The sequence below is a fragment of the Erinaceus europaeus genome, chromosome X, assembly GCF_950295315.1.
Source record: "Erinaceus europaeus chromosome X, mEriEur2.1, whole genome shotgun sequence".
In the NCBI taxonomy this organism is placed as follows: Eukaryota; Metazoa; Chordata; class Mammalia; order Eulipotyphla; family Erinaceidae; genus Erinaceus; species Erinaceus europaeus.
In genome coordinates this window covers 22,064,712-22,080,790 of record NC_080185.1, presented here as the reverse complement: position 1 = coordinate 22,080,790, position 16,079 = coordinate 22,064,712, and the positions used below count along the sequence as shown (strand labels likewise).

The window sequence follows — 16,079 nt, the reverse complement described above, 5'->3', positions numbered from 1 at the left end:
TTTTTGACATGGTTTCCTCTGGCTTTCACACCGCATATTTTCCCCATATGTCATTGCCTCTGGAGCTTCGTGTTGCAATCATTTTTTAAGGGGAACAGAGAGCATATTACTGGGGCGGGGGATCTTGATTCGTTGCCTGCCCTTTGCCAGCATTAACGCTCCTATTGCTTTTGGGTCTCATTCTGTTTGGTCTCATTCATCAGTTACGTTTGGACTAAAAGATACTTCAGAAAAAATGATGGTAAGTCCAAGATATGTCTGGCAAAGGTGCAGAACATTTGTTAAGGTTGCTGGTTTATTTATCTCCCCTGTCTCTATGGTGACTAAATCCAGGGCTGGGATTTAATGGACTTAATTTTGACCTCTTGTACATCTTCTAGCTTTCCCAGCCTCAGATATAGCAGGATTTTTTTTTTCATTGTAGGAGAAAAACCAACTCACTTAGAGAAAGTGGCTTAACTGGACTATCATAAATGGGAGTCTTCAGAAACTTGAACTTAAGAAGAAAAAAGACTTATTTTTACACAGAGAAAGAGAGAGAGATGTAGATAGATGTACACCAGAGCATATACCTTTAGAATATGCAGTGCTAGGGATTGAACCCGGAACCTTATGTTTATAAAGCACATGTTTGAAATACTAAGCCATTTCCTCAGACTCTGGAGTCTTGAATTCTTTTTATTTATTTATTTATTTTAGGTAGAGTTTATATCATCCTCCCTACAACCCTTCATTGATTGAACTTCTTTTTTATTTTATTTCAATAGGAGAGATATGGGGTGGGGCATAGATCAGAGCATAGCTCAGCTCTGGCTTATGGTGGTGCCGGGGTTTGATCTTGAAATCTTAGAGCCTCAGGCATGAAAAACTTTGCATAGCCATTGTACTATATCCTCAGCCCATGAACTTATTTTTTAATATTTTATTTACTTAAATGAGAGTGATTTGATAGAGAGATACATAGAGACACCAGAGCACGGCTCATCTCTAGCTTATGGTGGTTCTGGAACTTGAAGCTGGGACATCAGAGTCTGAGGCATGAACGTCTTCTCTGAGAAACCATTATGCTCTCAGGACCAGGTGGTTAAGAGCACCCATTACAGTGTGAAAGGACCCGGGTTCAAGGTCCTGGTCCCCATCTGCATGGGGAAAGCTTCATGATGGATGGGGTAGAGCTCCAGGTGTCCCCACCTTTTCTCCCTGTCTCTCCCCTGCCCTCTCAATTTGTCTCTATCCAATAATAATTAAAATTAGAAAAACAAAAACCAGAACCAATATACTCTCTCCCCAACCCTAGTCTTGAATTCTTATGCCATTTTCCATCAAGGTTCATATAGCACTTAAAAGAATGCTGAAAGGACCAGGTGGTGGTGCACTCAAGTAAGTGTGTATGCTACAGTGCACAAGGACCCCAGTTCAAGACTCCACTCCCCACCTGCAGGGGGGAAGCTTCACAAGTGGTAAAGCAGTGCTGTAGGTGTCTCTTTTTAGTTTCTTCCTCACTATCTCCCTCTTTCCTCTCAATTTCTTTATCGCTATCAAATAAATATATAATAAAAAGAATGCTGAGAATTACATGCATCCCTGAAGGAAAACTTTTTATTTATTCCCTTTTGTTGCCCTTGTTGTTTCATTGTTGTAGTTGTTATTGATGTCGTCATTGTTGGCTAGGACAGAGAGAAATGGAGAGAGGAGGGGAAGACAAGAGGCGGAGAGAAAGATAAGACACCTGCAGACCTGCTTCACTGTTTGTGAAGTGACTCCCCTGCAGGCAGGGAGCCGGGGGCTCAAACCGGGATCCTTATGCCGGTCCTTGTGCTTCGTGCCACGTGCACTTAACCCGCTGCACTACTGCTAGACTCCCAAAGGTAAACTTTTTATGTTATGTTTTGAAGGCCTAAAGGAAAATTTTTCCTTTCAGTAAGAGTGTTTAATGTAAATAAATTATCTCTGGGAACTATTTTATAAGATACCCTTTGGTAAGAATTTTAAATCATTGGGAATATTGATTGTACATCTTTTTTATTTTAAAAGGTATCTCCTTGCCATTCAAGTTGGTGGAACTAGGACTTTACTTGCACATCTGAAGCTCTTGGTTTAATCTCCTGTACTTTGTGCACTGGAGTGGGGTTCTTTTCCTTTTTCTCATCTGAAGCTCTTTCTATCTCATATGAAATGAATTCAAAAGGTGTCTCCTCTATCCATTACAGAGTTTGGGATTTTCACATATATGTTTGAACCTTATTTCAGAGTTCAAGTGCATTAGACTGTACCATGGAAGTCTATGGAAAGGGTTGGATTTGACTAGAATTCTCATGGGAGAAGTCAGATTTGTATACTGAAATCCAGACATAGCGCCCTCCTGGTACCAGACTGATGTGCAATGAAGATGTAGCTATCTGACATCTTGGCCTTAAGTTGGTTCAAAGGACCCTTTTTAAAAATCCTCTTCCATATGATACCTTGAGAGTTACAAATATAATCTAGTTTTAGGAAACTTCAGTAATTTATCCCAAAATATATGTTTGCCCCTGGTTTGAGTATGCTGTATCAGCTTACTCATGGATAATTTGTCCACTAGCAAGTCTTTGTACCTTTTCTAGGAACAAACTCCCTTAAGTGTCGTCTCTTTGAAACTCAAGACACAGGAGTTAGTAAGTGTAAAGGACTGTGCATAGGCTGGAGCAAGGGTAGCCTTTCACTTCTTTATTCTGCAGACAGAAGATATTAGAACTTAAATTTGTCTACAAGTTCAGTCCAAGTCTAACAGGAACTTGTGAATGCCTAATGTTGTTATTAGGATTCTTAGCATCATAAAACTCGGGTGGATATGGAAGTTGTTTCAAGATCTTCGTGAGCAACTCTTCTTTTAATAGTTAAGAGACTAGAGAAGCCAACAACAGATTTGTATTTGTAAGACAAATGTTGGATTCTCAGTAAGTTCCAGCTGAAGTATGAAACCGTGACCATATGTCTTGAAACCATAAACTCAAGAAATTTTACTAGATCAAGGTCAAAGCTAATTTATATCAGTTTTATTGTGCCCATACAATAACCGAAGCTGAGATCAAAGCTTTCATAGAAATCGAAAGGGTAAGCTTGGAATCCTTAAGAATGCTTGAGAAAGATGAGCTTTTATTGTCACCATTAGCGTTGTCCTCACCATTACCATATCATCCTTCTGTGTTGAGAGCCCAGTGCGGACAGCTGTGCTGATATCCATAATTTATTTCACTATTTCGTTAATTGTTAACAGTTCAATTCTGTTTGAACAGCTCGAGGGATCAAATCCATTTAGATAAAAGGATGCCATATATACAGATGTATTTAGGACAGTAGTCTAATTCTCACATCCTTTCATCTAGATAAACTTCACAGTTGGTGTAGCATCTCTCAGTAAATTATATTAATTTATTGGCTAGATGACTCACATCTGTAATTGTTGTTTATGGAAGTCGGGAAACAGTGCTCCTTAGTTCATCTGATTAGAATCTGTTGTCTTTGTGAGTCTCTAGGCATCTCTTTAACTGTGTTATGACAATTTTATGTATTTTTAAGGTTATGGACTGATAATTCAATTAAGATATTCTAAGTGCGGAGTCGGGTGGTAGCACAGCGAGTTAAGCGCAGGTGGCGCAAAGTGCAAGAACCAGCTCTAAGATCCTGGTTCGAGCCCCTGGGTCCTCACCTGCAGGGAAGTTGCTTCACAGGCGGTGAAGCAGGTCTGCAGGTGTCTATCTTTCTCTCCCCCTCTCTGTCTTCCCCTTCTTTCTTCATTTATCTCTGTCCTGTACAACAATGAGGACATCAATAACAACAACAATAATAATTACAACAATAAAATAACAGGGGCAGCAAAAGGGAAAATAAATAAATAAATATGTAAATACTTTTTAAAAAGATATTCTAAGTGTTGGGGCTGTCCTGCTCCCTTTTTATGATCCCCCCCATTCCTCTGGATTTCTGGATGTCTCTGTGCAATAAATAAATGAAAAAAGATATTCCAAGTGCTTATTCCAATAACCAGCAGAGTTTATTTACTTATTTATTTATTCCCTTTTGTTGCCCTTGTTTTTATTGCTGTAGTTATTATTGTTGTTGTTGCTGATGTTGTCATTGTTGGATAGGACAGAGAGAAATGGAGACAGGAGGGGAAGACAGAGGGGGAGAGAAAGATAGACACCTGCAGACCTGCTTCACTGCTTGTGAAGCAACTCCCCTGCAGGTGGGGAGCCGGGGGCTTGAACCGGGATCCTCATGCTGGTCCTTGCGCTTGGCGCTACGTGCGCTTAACCTCACTGCGCTACCGCTCGACTCCCAGTTTTTTTTTTTTATCTTTATTTATTGAACAGAGACAGCCAGAAATCGAGAGTGTAGGGGGAGATAGAGGAGGAGAAAGGGCAACACACACAGCCCTGTCTGGAGGGCTCGAACCCAGGTCTTTATGCATTGTAATACATGCATTTAACCAGGTGCTCCACCACCTGACTCCTAGTAGAGTTTTATTCTTCCCCCTATGACTTTTTAAAAATTTCTTTTTTGGGGGATTAATGTTTTACATTTGGCAGTAAATACAAGAGTTTGTACATGCATAACATTTCTCAGTTTTCCACATAACAATACAACCCCAAATAGGTCCTCAATCATCCTTTTTGGACCTGTAATCCCCCCACACACCCACCCCAGAGTCTTTTACTTTGGTGCAATACACCAACTCCAGTTCAGGTTCTACTTGTGTTTTCTCTTCTGATCTTCTTTTTCAACTTCTGCCTGAGAGTGAGATCATCCCATATTCATCCTTCTGTTTCTGACTTATTTCACTTAACATGATTTCTTCAAACTCCATCCAAGATCGGCTGAAAACGATGAAGTCACTGTTTTAATAGCTGACTATTCCATTGTATATGTAGACCACAGTGTGCCCAGCCACTCATCTGTTGTTGGACACCTGGATTGTTTCCAGGTTTTGGCTGTTACAAATTTTGTTGATAAAAACATAGGTATACACAAATCTTTTTGGATGGGTGTATTGGGTTCCTGAGGTTATATCCCCAGGGGAGGAATTGCAGGATCATAGGGTAGGTCCATTTCTAGCCTTCTGAGAGTTCTCCAGGCTGTTCTCCATAGAGGTTGGTCCAATTGACATTCCCATGTGTTTCTCAGCCTTTTGGATCTCTTATATGGTGAATATTCTGTCTGTGGCCTCTCCACATTTTTCAATGGGATTATTTGTTTTCTTGTTGATTTTGACAAGCTCTTTATATATTCTGGTTATTAGCTTCTTGACTGATGTATGGCGTGTAAAGATCTCCCATTCTATGAAAGGTCTCTTTGTTTGGGTGGTGGTTTCTTTGCTGTGCAGAAGCTTTTTAATTTGATGTAGTCCCATAGGTTTATACTTGCCTTAGTCTTCTTCGTAATTGGATTAGTTTCATTGAAGATGTCTTTAAAATTTATGCAGAAAAGAGTTCTGCCAATATTTTCCTCTAAGTATCTGATAATTTCTGGTCTAACATCCAAGTTCTTGATCCACTTGGAATTGACTTTTGTATTTGGTGAAATATAGTGGGTCAGTTTCATTCTTCTGCATGTTTCAACCCACTTTTTCCAATACCATTTGTTGAAAAGACTCTTGCTTTCCCCATTTCATAGTCTGGGCACCTTTATCAAAGATTAGATGTCCATAGGTGTGGGGGCTTACTTCTGGGCTCTCAATTCTATTCCACTGGTCAGTGTGTCTATTCATGTTCCAGCACCAAGCAGTTTTGCTGACACTGGCTCTATAATACAATTTGAGATCTGGGAGTGTGATGCCTCCAGTTCTGTTCTTTCTTCTCAAGATTGTTTCGGCAATTCTAGGTCATTTCTGGTTCCAGATAAACATCTGTAGCATTTGTTCTATTCTCCTAAAAACTGTGCTTGGGATAGCATCAAATTTGTATGTGGCTCTGGGTAGTATATTCATTTTGATGATGTTAATTCTTCCAACCCATGAACATGGAATATCTTCCCACTTCTTGGTGTCTTTTTTCAATTTCCTTGAGTAGTGACTCATAATGTTCAGTATACAAGTCTTTCGCTTCTTTGGTTAGGTTTACTCCTAGATATTTTATTGTTTTGTTGCCATAGTAAAAGGAATTATTTCTGGATTTCAACTTCTTCTAACTTAGTGTTTGCATAGAGGAATGCCACTGAGTTTTGAATGTTAATTTTGTAGCCTGACACCTTACTGTATTGCCTGATGATTTCCAAAAGCTTCTTGCTGGATTTCTTAGGTTTTTCTGTGTATACTATCATGTCATCTGCAAATAGGGAGAGTTTGAGTTCTTCTCTTCCAATTTGTATCCCTTAAATTCCTTGCTCCTGCCTGATTGCTATGGCAAGAACTTCCAACACTATGTTGAATAGTAATGGTGATAGTGGGTAGTCCTGTCTAGTACTGATCTGAGGGGAAATTCTTCCCAGTTTTTCATCATTGAGTATGAGGTTAGCTGTAGGTTTGCTATATATAGACTCCACTATCTTCAGGAATTTTCCATCTATTCCCATTTTTTGTAGTGTTTTGATCATAAAGGGATGTTGTATTTTGTCAAAGGCTTTCTCTGCATTTATAGATATGACCATGTGGTTTTTAGTCTTGCTTTTGTTGTGGTGATGGACCATGTTGATTGATTTACGTATATTAAACCAACCTTGCATGCCTGGGATAAACCCCACTTGGTCATGATGAACAATCTTTTCAATATACTGCTATATTTGGTTAGCTAGAATTTTTTACAATATTTTAGCATCTATGTTCATCTGTAGTTTTTATTTTTGGTTGTGTCCCTATCTGATTTTGGTACAAAGGATGCTGGCTTTATAGAAGCTGGAAGGGAGTATTCCAGTGTCTTCTTCAATCTTCTGGAAGACTTTTAAAAGTAGAAGTATTAGTTCTTCTTTGAAGGTTTTGTAGAATTCATTTGTAAAACCATCTGGCCCAGGATATTTATTTTTGGGAAGGCTTTTGATAACTGTTTCAATTTCGTTAGCTGTGATGGGCCCGTTCATGTTATCTACACCCTCTTTACTTAATTTTGGAAGTTCATAGGTATGTAGGAAATTGTGCATTTCTTCCAGGTTCTCTAGCTTGGTGGCGTATAGTTGTTCATAGAAGCCTCACATGATATGTTGAATTTCTGCGGTGCCTGTTGTGATATCTTCTCTTTTATTTATGATCCAATTTATTTGGGTCTTCTCCCTTTTTTGTTTTGTGAGTCCGGCTAAGGGTTTGTTGATTTTTGTTCACTCTTTCGAAGAACCAACATTTACTTTCATTGATCTTTTGTATGGTTTTCTTATTTTCAATGTTATTTACTTCTGTCCTAACTTTAGTGATTTCTGTCCTTCTGGCTGCTTTAGGGTTCCTTTGTTCTTCTTCTAGGTCTTTAAGATGTGCAATCAGGCTGTTTATTTGTGCCTTTTCTTGTTTCCTAATGTATGCTTGTAAGGCCATGAACTTCCCTCTGAGTACTGCCTTAGCTGTGTCCCAAATAATTTGATAGCTTGTGTCTTCATTTTCATTTAACTCTCAAAACATTTTGATTTCTTCCTTTATTTTCTCTTTGACCCAGTAGTTGTTAAGTAGTGTACTGTTGAGCTTCTACATTTTGGGACTATTCCTAATCTTTTGTTGATTGTTAAGTGTTAGTTTAATTCCATTGTGGTCTGAGAAGATGCTTGGGATGATTTTAGTGCTCTTGATTTTGCTGATGCTGTCTTTTCGGCCTAACATATGGTCTATTCTTGAGAGAATGACCCATGTGGACTTGAGTAGAATGTGTATTCCAGTTTCTTGGGGTGAATGATATTGAAAATGTCCAATAGTTGTAATTTATCTATCTCTTCATTTAGCTCCTTCATGTCTTTATTGATTTTCTGCCTGGATGATCTGTCAAGTTGAGAGAGTGGGGTGTTGAAGTCCCCTACTATGACTGTGTTGCTGTCAATCTATTGCTGTAGCTCTTTTAGTAGATGTTTGATGTATTTAGATGACTTCTCATTGGGTGCATAGATGCTAGTAATTGTTAAGTTCTCTTGATTGACTCATCCACTGAGCATTAGGTAGTGTCCATCACTGTGTTTTTAAATTTTATTTATTTTATAGTCTATCATGTCAGATATGAAAACAGCTGTTCCTGCCCTTTTTCGTGGGCCATTGGCTTGTATAATAGTTTCCATCCTTTCACTTTGAGTCTGTGTCTTGTTGAGTTAGGTGGGTTTCCTGTAGACAGAATATTGTTAGATTGTGTTTTCTGGTCCATCTTCCTACTCTGTGCCTTTTAATAGGTGAATTCTGGGAGTCGGGTGGTAGTGCAGCAGATTAAGTACACGTGGTGTGAAGTGCAAGGATTGGCGTTAAGGATCCCAGTTCGAGCTCCGGCTCCCCCCCTGCAGGGGAGTAGCTTCACAGGCAGTGAAGCAGGTCTGTAGGTATCTATCTTTCCCTCCCCCTCTCTGTTGTCCCCTCCTCTCTCCATTTCTCTCTGTCCTATCCAACAACGACATCAATAACAACAACAATAAAACAACAAGGACAACAAAAGGGAGTAAATAAAAAATAGGTGAATTCAGGCCATCAACATTTATTGATATCAAAGACTGAAGATATTTTAATGCCATTCTTGTAAAGTTTTAGAATTTTCTTATATATGGCTTATTTGTGGTAATCTGGCTGTTTATAGGAGACCTTTCAGAACTTCTTTCAGGACAGTCTTGGTGATAGTTGATTCTTTCAAATGTTGCTTGTCTGAGAAGGTTTTTATACCTCCATATATAGTCTGTATGACAGTCTAGCAAGATACAGTAGTCTTGGTTGAAAGCCTTTCTCATTGAGTACCTGATAGATATCTTGCCATTCTCTTCTGGCCTGTAGTGTTTGTGTGGAGAAGTCTGCCACTCATCTTACGGGTTTTCCTCTGTAGGTGACTCTTTGTTTTCCTCTTGCAGCCTTCAGGATCCTTTCTTTATCCCTAGTCCTATCCATTCTAAATATGATGTTTCTTGGTATATTTAAGTCTAGGTTAATTCTGTTTGGGACCCTCTGGGATTCTTGAACCTTTGTCTTTGTTATTGTCTAGACTAGAGAAGTTCTCAGCTATTATGGCCTGAAGAATGCTTTCTTCCTCTGGTAAGTCAATAATGTGAATATTATTTCTTTTGAAGTCATCCCATCGGTCTCTGTTGTTGTTTTTAATATCTCTTAATATCTTTTTGAGATCTCTTACTTCTTTTTTAGTTATCTAATTCCTCCTCTATCTTGCTAATTCTGTCTTCAGCCTCATTTATTCTGTTCTCTCTCCCCTCTACTGTCTTTTGTAGTTCATCTATTTTGTTACCATGTTCTGATACTGTTTTAGCTTATTCAACTAGTTGTGTTCTTAGCTCAGCTATTTCAGCTTTCAGGTCTCTAATAACCTTGAGATAGTGTTTTCTTCCAGAGTTTCATTTGTTGTTTCTGCATTTCTGATGACAATTCTTTCAAACTCTTTACTCACTCCTGTGATTATTTCCTTAACTAATGTTTGCATGTTGACCTCATTATTTTATGCTTCAACCTTTGGGGGTTTTTTTAGATGGAGTCTTGTCCTGGTTCACTTATCCAAAATTTCTTCTTATTGGTTTAACCATTTTATATATTATGTTATGAGTTCCCTCTCTCAGTACTTTTCAAATTACTGATCACTCTTGCCTGGATTGACTTGTGTCTAAGTAAGGTGCTTAAAGATTTCACAGTTGTGGAAATTAACAGTTGTTTCAATATTATTTCAACGGGAGTTGCTCACAGAGGCTGTTAAAAGCCTCTTTTGTTCTTTTTCTTCCCTGTAGGCTATGGGACCCTGAGGGCTTTTAAACTATAAGTAGGCTTCTTAGCTTAATCCTGGAGGCCATTTTCCCCCCTTGTGTTGCCCTTGTTGTTGTAGCCTCGTTGTGGTTATTATTGCCATTGTTGATGTTGTTCATTGTTGGATAGGACAGAGAAAAATAGAGAGAGGAGGGGAAGACAGAGAGGAGGAGAGAAAGATAGACACCTGCAGACCTGCTTCATTGCCTGTGAAGCGACTGCCCTGCAGGTGGGGAGCCTGAGGCTTGAACTGGGATCCTTATGCTGGTCCTTGCGCTTTGTGCCACCTGCGCTTAACCCGCTCTCCTTAGCCCTTTCTTTTATGTTCCCAGACACACTAGCCTTATTTGTCAGTTCCTACCAACTTTACAAACAGGATCTTGACGTAACCAGTTCCTTTGATCCTCTCCTGAATTTATCACTGAGTCAATGCAAAGCGCAAAAGTAAGTAGTCAAAGATGAGGTCAGACTTAGTCTGGAAATTAAACTCTGCATTCTTCCCCAGGACGTTGGAAACTTCTTGGGAAGAAAAAAAAAGTCCCTGGTATCCTCCATAACATTTATTATTTAGTGCTAGAGGCTTAGTGGGAATCTATTAGTGGTACAATAACGAGTACATTTGGTAAATTGAAAGCTTAGCATTAAGGTGGTACTACCCAGGGCCGTCTTCGAATCTTTGGCCCTCTGTTCCTCTAATACCACTACTCTGACATAACTTGAGGGCTGTTTCTCATGGAAAACTCCCTCCTACCTCATTCTGGCATCATTTTTCCAACATTTTATTATGAAGTTTTTCAAGCAGACAGAGAATAACTGAAGTTCTATGGTGAACACACCCATATTCTTACCAACCAGATCCTATAAGTAAATGTTTCCCCCTCTGCTAGCTATCTTACATGTCTATCCATCCAGTGTTCCCTGACAGTTTTTCATAGGCATTTCAGAATCCATTTCAGGTCTCCAGACACTTCCCTCCTGAATATTTCAGCACAAGTGTCATGTAGTTTCAGTTGTGACATTCTTGAAACTGCTGTCAGATTTGAAAATTTACTGACATTGGGTGCGTGCGTGTGCGTGTGTGTGTTAGATAGCTAAAAGGAAGTGGGAAGTTGAATGTAACAGGAGCTCAGTTTTTAAATTCTGGTTCTTGTTATCACCACCAGGTATACAAGCCTAAATATTGCTGCTTCCCTTCCCTCGTTTTACAAGTTCACACTCTTTGTGTTGTTGAAAGATGGAAGACAGCCTTGGCAAGAAGACATTTGTTCTTCTTGAGTGCATATGAGCAAAACTGGAGAACTGGGGTTGAGACTAGCGGAGAGAAAAAAATCAGAATTAAATACTGACAAGGATGGGGAAAGGGACAAGAGTCAGGAAATTCCCAAAAAGATACTACTTTCTGTGTGAAATACAGGGGAGAGTTCAGTGACTGTTACTTAAAGGCCATAGACTTAATAAGCAATAGAGGGGCAAATAGATGGTCCTTCTAGTTTAGTGGTTTTTCACATTTCATTCTGTGGCACCCTAGCATCCATGGAAATGTCTCAGGTTTCACCAACATTTATTTTTGAAAGAGAAGGTGGCAATTTTATTGATTGCTGTTGTGACCTTGGGCCATCACCAACATTTGTTGTTGCTGCTGTTGTTGTTCACTGTACTGCTCTGGGCCAACTTTGTGAGGGAGAAGGAGAGGGAGAGGGAAAGGGAGATTGATTATAAGACTAAAGCTTCTCCCGGTGTCCTGGAGGCTGAACGTGAACCTGGTCGCTACTACCTCACTGACCTTCACCGGTATTCAAATTAGTTTTAAAGATATATTGAACTATTCTTTTAAAAGCTTAGCTGTGTTGGGTAGTAAATTTAAAAGCTTAGCTGTGTTGGGTAGTAAATTTTGACATACTGGCAAACACTTATTTGATTGACTTGAGAATAAGAAAAGGTTATTGCTGTCAAATAATCTGAGTAATACTTCTCTGTCATCTGTAAAATCCAGTATAATGTTTCTGTTACGGGAATAAAGACAAAAGATCCAGCCAGGCCATTACACTAAATCCATGGTGTTAAGGCAGTGGCCTGAGGGAGCTGGAGTTACATTTTGGTTTCTAATTACCATGAATGCTTATCCGTCTGTTATATTTAGATCCACCCAGTACGTTTAGGATTCTGGAAAACGATGTGTATATGCTTTCAACTTGAAACGACCATAAAAGGGGAGAGGAAGTAGGAGACAGGAAAGGGTGACCCTAGTGGTATCCTTCCGCAATTGGATTAGGGAAGCTTCCAAAAAAATCTCCTTCCTGCCCCCAAGCCCATATCCAACAGAAATCTGAAAATGAATGTATGCAATATCACAGTTCATGAAGAGATATTTAGGCACTTTTGTGACTAAGCCTTTAGAATAGTACTCAGCTATTAAAAATGGTGAATTCACCTTCATCTTATCTTGGATGGAGCTTGAAGGAATCATGTTAAGTAAGATAAAGCATAGGATGAATATGGCATGATCTCACTCATAGACAGAAGTTGAAAAACAGGGTCAGAAGGGAAAACACAAAGCAGAACCTCTATTGGATTTGGTGTATTACACCAAAGTAAAAGACTCTGGGGGGGGGGGATGTTCAGATCCTGGTACATGATGGCAGAGGAGGACCAGCAGGCGACAGGGTGGGGGTGGTTAGATTATTCTATGGAAAATTTGAGAAATGTTACACATGTACAAATTATACTGTATTTTGTCAACTGTAAGCCATTAATCACCCAAATAAAGGATGAAATATAATAACCTTGGGGAAAATAAAAGAACCTTACAATCACTTAGGCAGATGTCTCACTTGGAGGCTGGTACTCTCATTGGTTCCTTCCCCCCAGGTTGCCCCCATTCTGTGTCCATGATCTAAAAGGCCATTTGGGAACCAATACCTGTTTAACTGTAACCACAGTAGATTTAATATTTTTTTGCTTATTTCTGTATTTTAGTTTTCTGCACTATTTTTTTTAAGATTTTTATTTTAATGGCAGTTACAGAGAGAAAGGTACTGCTCAATTCTGGCTTATGATGGAGCTGGGAATTGAACCTGGGACTTCAGAGCCTCAGGCATGATGAAAGTCACTTTGCATAACCATTATGCCATCTCCTTAGCCCTCCCTTAATATTTCGAATGAATTTTATTTTTGTTATTACAGTTCTGGACCAGCTTTTCCAGTTAGAAAGGGAAACAGAGATAGGGAGAGACACCACAGCACCAAAGCTTCCATGAGTGCTGTGTAGTATGCCCATATGGTGTACCAAGAGCTTGAACCAGAGCCTCATTCAAGGCAAATTAGGTATCCTTCCAGATGAGCTGACTTGCTGGTCCCCGAGCGACAAAAAGCAAAGTCTTAAAATGATCCTGCAGTTAAACCTGTATACCTGTCTTCAAGAGTTAGGAGAGCAATGATCCTGCAGTTAAACCTGTATACCTGTCTTCAAGAGTTAGGAGAGCAAACCCCTGTCCTCCTCAAACTCTTCCAAATAAAAATTGAAGTGGGAGAAACACCCGCAAACACATTCCTCGAAGCTAGTATCACTCTGATCCAGGAAAGTAGAAAAGGACTCTCCCAAGAAAGAGAAAGAAAAGAAAGAAAACTATAGACCTACATCACTGATGAACATTGATGTGAAAATCCTTAACACAAATCGTGGCAAATTAAATACAACAACATATGAAGAGATCATGTAGGATCCATCCAGGGGATATGGGTTTGCTCCAACGTGTGCAAAGCAATTAATGTAACACACCATATCAGTAGAAAGAAATATGAAAACCACCTGGTTATCTTAATAGATGCTGAGGAGGCATTTGATAAGATTCAGCATCCATTTATGATTTAAAAACAAAAAACGCTAAGAAATTGGAAATGGAAGGAATGTTCCTCAACATGGTAAAGGGCATATATGATAAACCTTTAGCTAGCACCATACTCAGTGGAGGAAAATGACAAGTCTTTCCCCTAAAATTTAGGACTTGAAAAGGATGTTCACTCTTGTCACAACTATTCAACACACTACTGGAAGTCTTTGTCATTAAAATGAGGGAAGAAAGAGATATTCAAGGAGAATTTATCAGAAGGGGAAAAGTTAAATCATGCTATTTGCAGATAACATAATAACATATCTAGAGAACCTCAGAGACTTTTAAAAAATATGAGAAATTGGGAGTCAGTGATAGCGCAGCCGGTTAAGTGCATGTGGCACAAAGCGCAAGGACCAATGTCAGGATCCCGGTTTGAGTCCCCAGTCTCCCCACCTGCAGGAGAGTCGCTTCACAAGCGGTGAAGCAGGTCTGCAGGTGTCTTATCTTTCTCTCCCCCTCTCTGTCTTCCCCTCCTCTCTCCATTTCTTTCTGTCCTTTCCAACAACGACAACATCAATAACAACAACAATAACTACAACAACAATGAAAAACAAGGGCAACAAAAGGGAAAATAAATATAAAAAAGATATTTAAATAAATATGAGAAATTAACAGTTAATTCAGTAAAGTTGCAGGATACAAAATCAATATAGGTAAATCTGGTATTTTTAAACACAAATGATGAATCAGAGGAAAAGGAATCGAAGGAAATAATCCCAGCTCCAAATGAACCAAAAAGACCTTTACAGTGCAAATTAAAGGACACTGCTGAAATAGTGACACAAAGAAATGGAAAAACATCCCTTTGTTCATGGAGCCCACTAATATTTTATTGTGCCTACTTATCACATACCTACCAACCCCCTATCCATCAGCCCATATTATTGGATACATTTTAGAGTAAATGCTGCCATTTTCAGTTCAATTCTTGCATTTTACACACTTGGGAGTCTGACTTTTTGAACATTACACAACGTCTTGTGAAAGATTACCAATAAATGCCCCCAGTTGTCACTGGAAGAATTTTAGGAGCTTGATTTTAAAAGTAACAGATTTTCTGGAATTCCATCATGAAGTTGGAAAAGAGTACCGTCTTTTTTAATCTGAACTATTTTTTTTATGACTCAAACACTGCCGACCCTGAATAAAAAGAGGGGCATACTTATAAGTTCTATTCTCATCACTGGTACATTGGCCCAATAACTTAAGTCCTTTTCATCCCCTCCCCTCCTCTCCCCTGCTCAGCTCCAGTTTATGGCGGTGTAGGGGATTGAAACTTCAACTTCAGAGCTTCAGGCATGACCATTATGCCATCTCCCCCACCCTAACTTCTGGTTCTTATTGAGAGGCGGGATGGACTTTAAAAATGTTCTAGATATCAATTGTTGGTAATTCCAGAAAAAAATATATTATATTTGGAAAGCAATGAGACAGGTTAGCTTTAGTGTAGAGTGGTCTTTTCTGGATCCAACCCCAAACTCTCAGCGCAAACTTTTTTTTTTTATTTAAGAAAGTATTAATTAACAAAACCATAAGGTAGGAGGGGTACAACTCCACACAATTCCCACCACCCAATCTCCATAACCCACCCCCTCCCCTGATAGCTTTCCCATTCTCTATCCCTCTGGGAGCATGGACCCAGGGTCATTGAGGGTTGCAGAAGGTAGAAGGTCTGGCTTCTGTAATTGCTTCCCCGCTGAACATGGGCGTTGACTGGTCGGTTCATACTCCCAGTCTACCACTCTCTTTCCCTAGTAGGGTATGTCTCTGGGGAAGCTGAGCTCCAGGACACATTGGTGGGGTCTTCAATCCAGGGAAGCCTGGCCAGCATCCTGGTGGCATCTGGAACCTGGTGACTGAAAAGAGAGTTAACATACGAAGCCAAACAAATTGTTGAGCAATCATGGACCCAAAGCTTGGAATAGTGGAGAGGAAGTATTAGGGGGGTACTCACTGCAAACTCTAGTGTACTTCTGCTTTCAGGTATATATTTTGCAGTAGTTTATGGATACGTGTGAACATAAGCTCTCTCTTACAGAAACTGGTGTATATCTAGGTTATGGGACTTTGTTAGAAAGTGAACCACCTGAGATGAAATTTAGAGTGTACTATAAAAGGAAAGGTCTCACCCGAGTAATGAAGCTGAAGGGTTGTCATTCCACTCATGAAGTCTCTGGACACAGTCTGAGGTGAAGCATGTTGAGGTGGCAATTGTTACGTTGGTTAGGTTGTGATCGGCGGATGCAATATTATTTGGTATGGATTGGGAGACGCATACGGGAAAGTGGACCCTATCCAAGGGT

At 39.5% G+C, this 16,079-nt stretch overlaps 1 protein-coding gene across 1 annotated transcript in view; it reads left to right on the top strand.

Annotated features, from left to right (window-relative positions):
* The window catches only part of FHL1 (four and a half LIM domains 1), a 93,265-nt gene that overhangs the window by 44,253 nt on the left and 32,933 nt on the right, over positions 1-16,079 (top strand). The gene's annotated exons all lie outside the window — the stretch shown is intronic.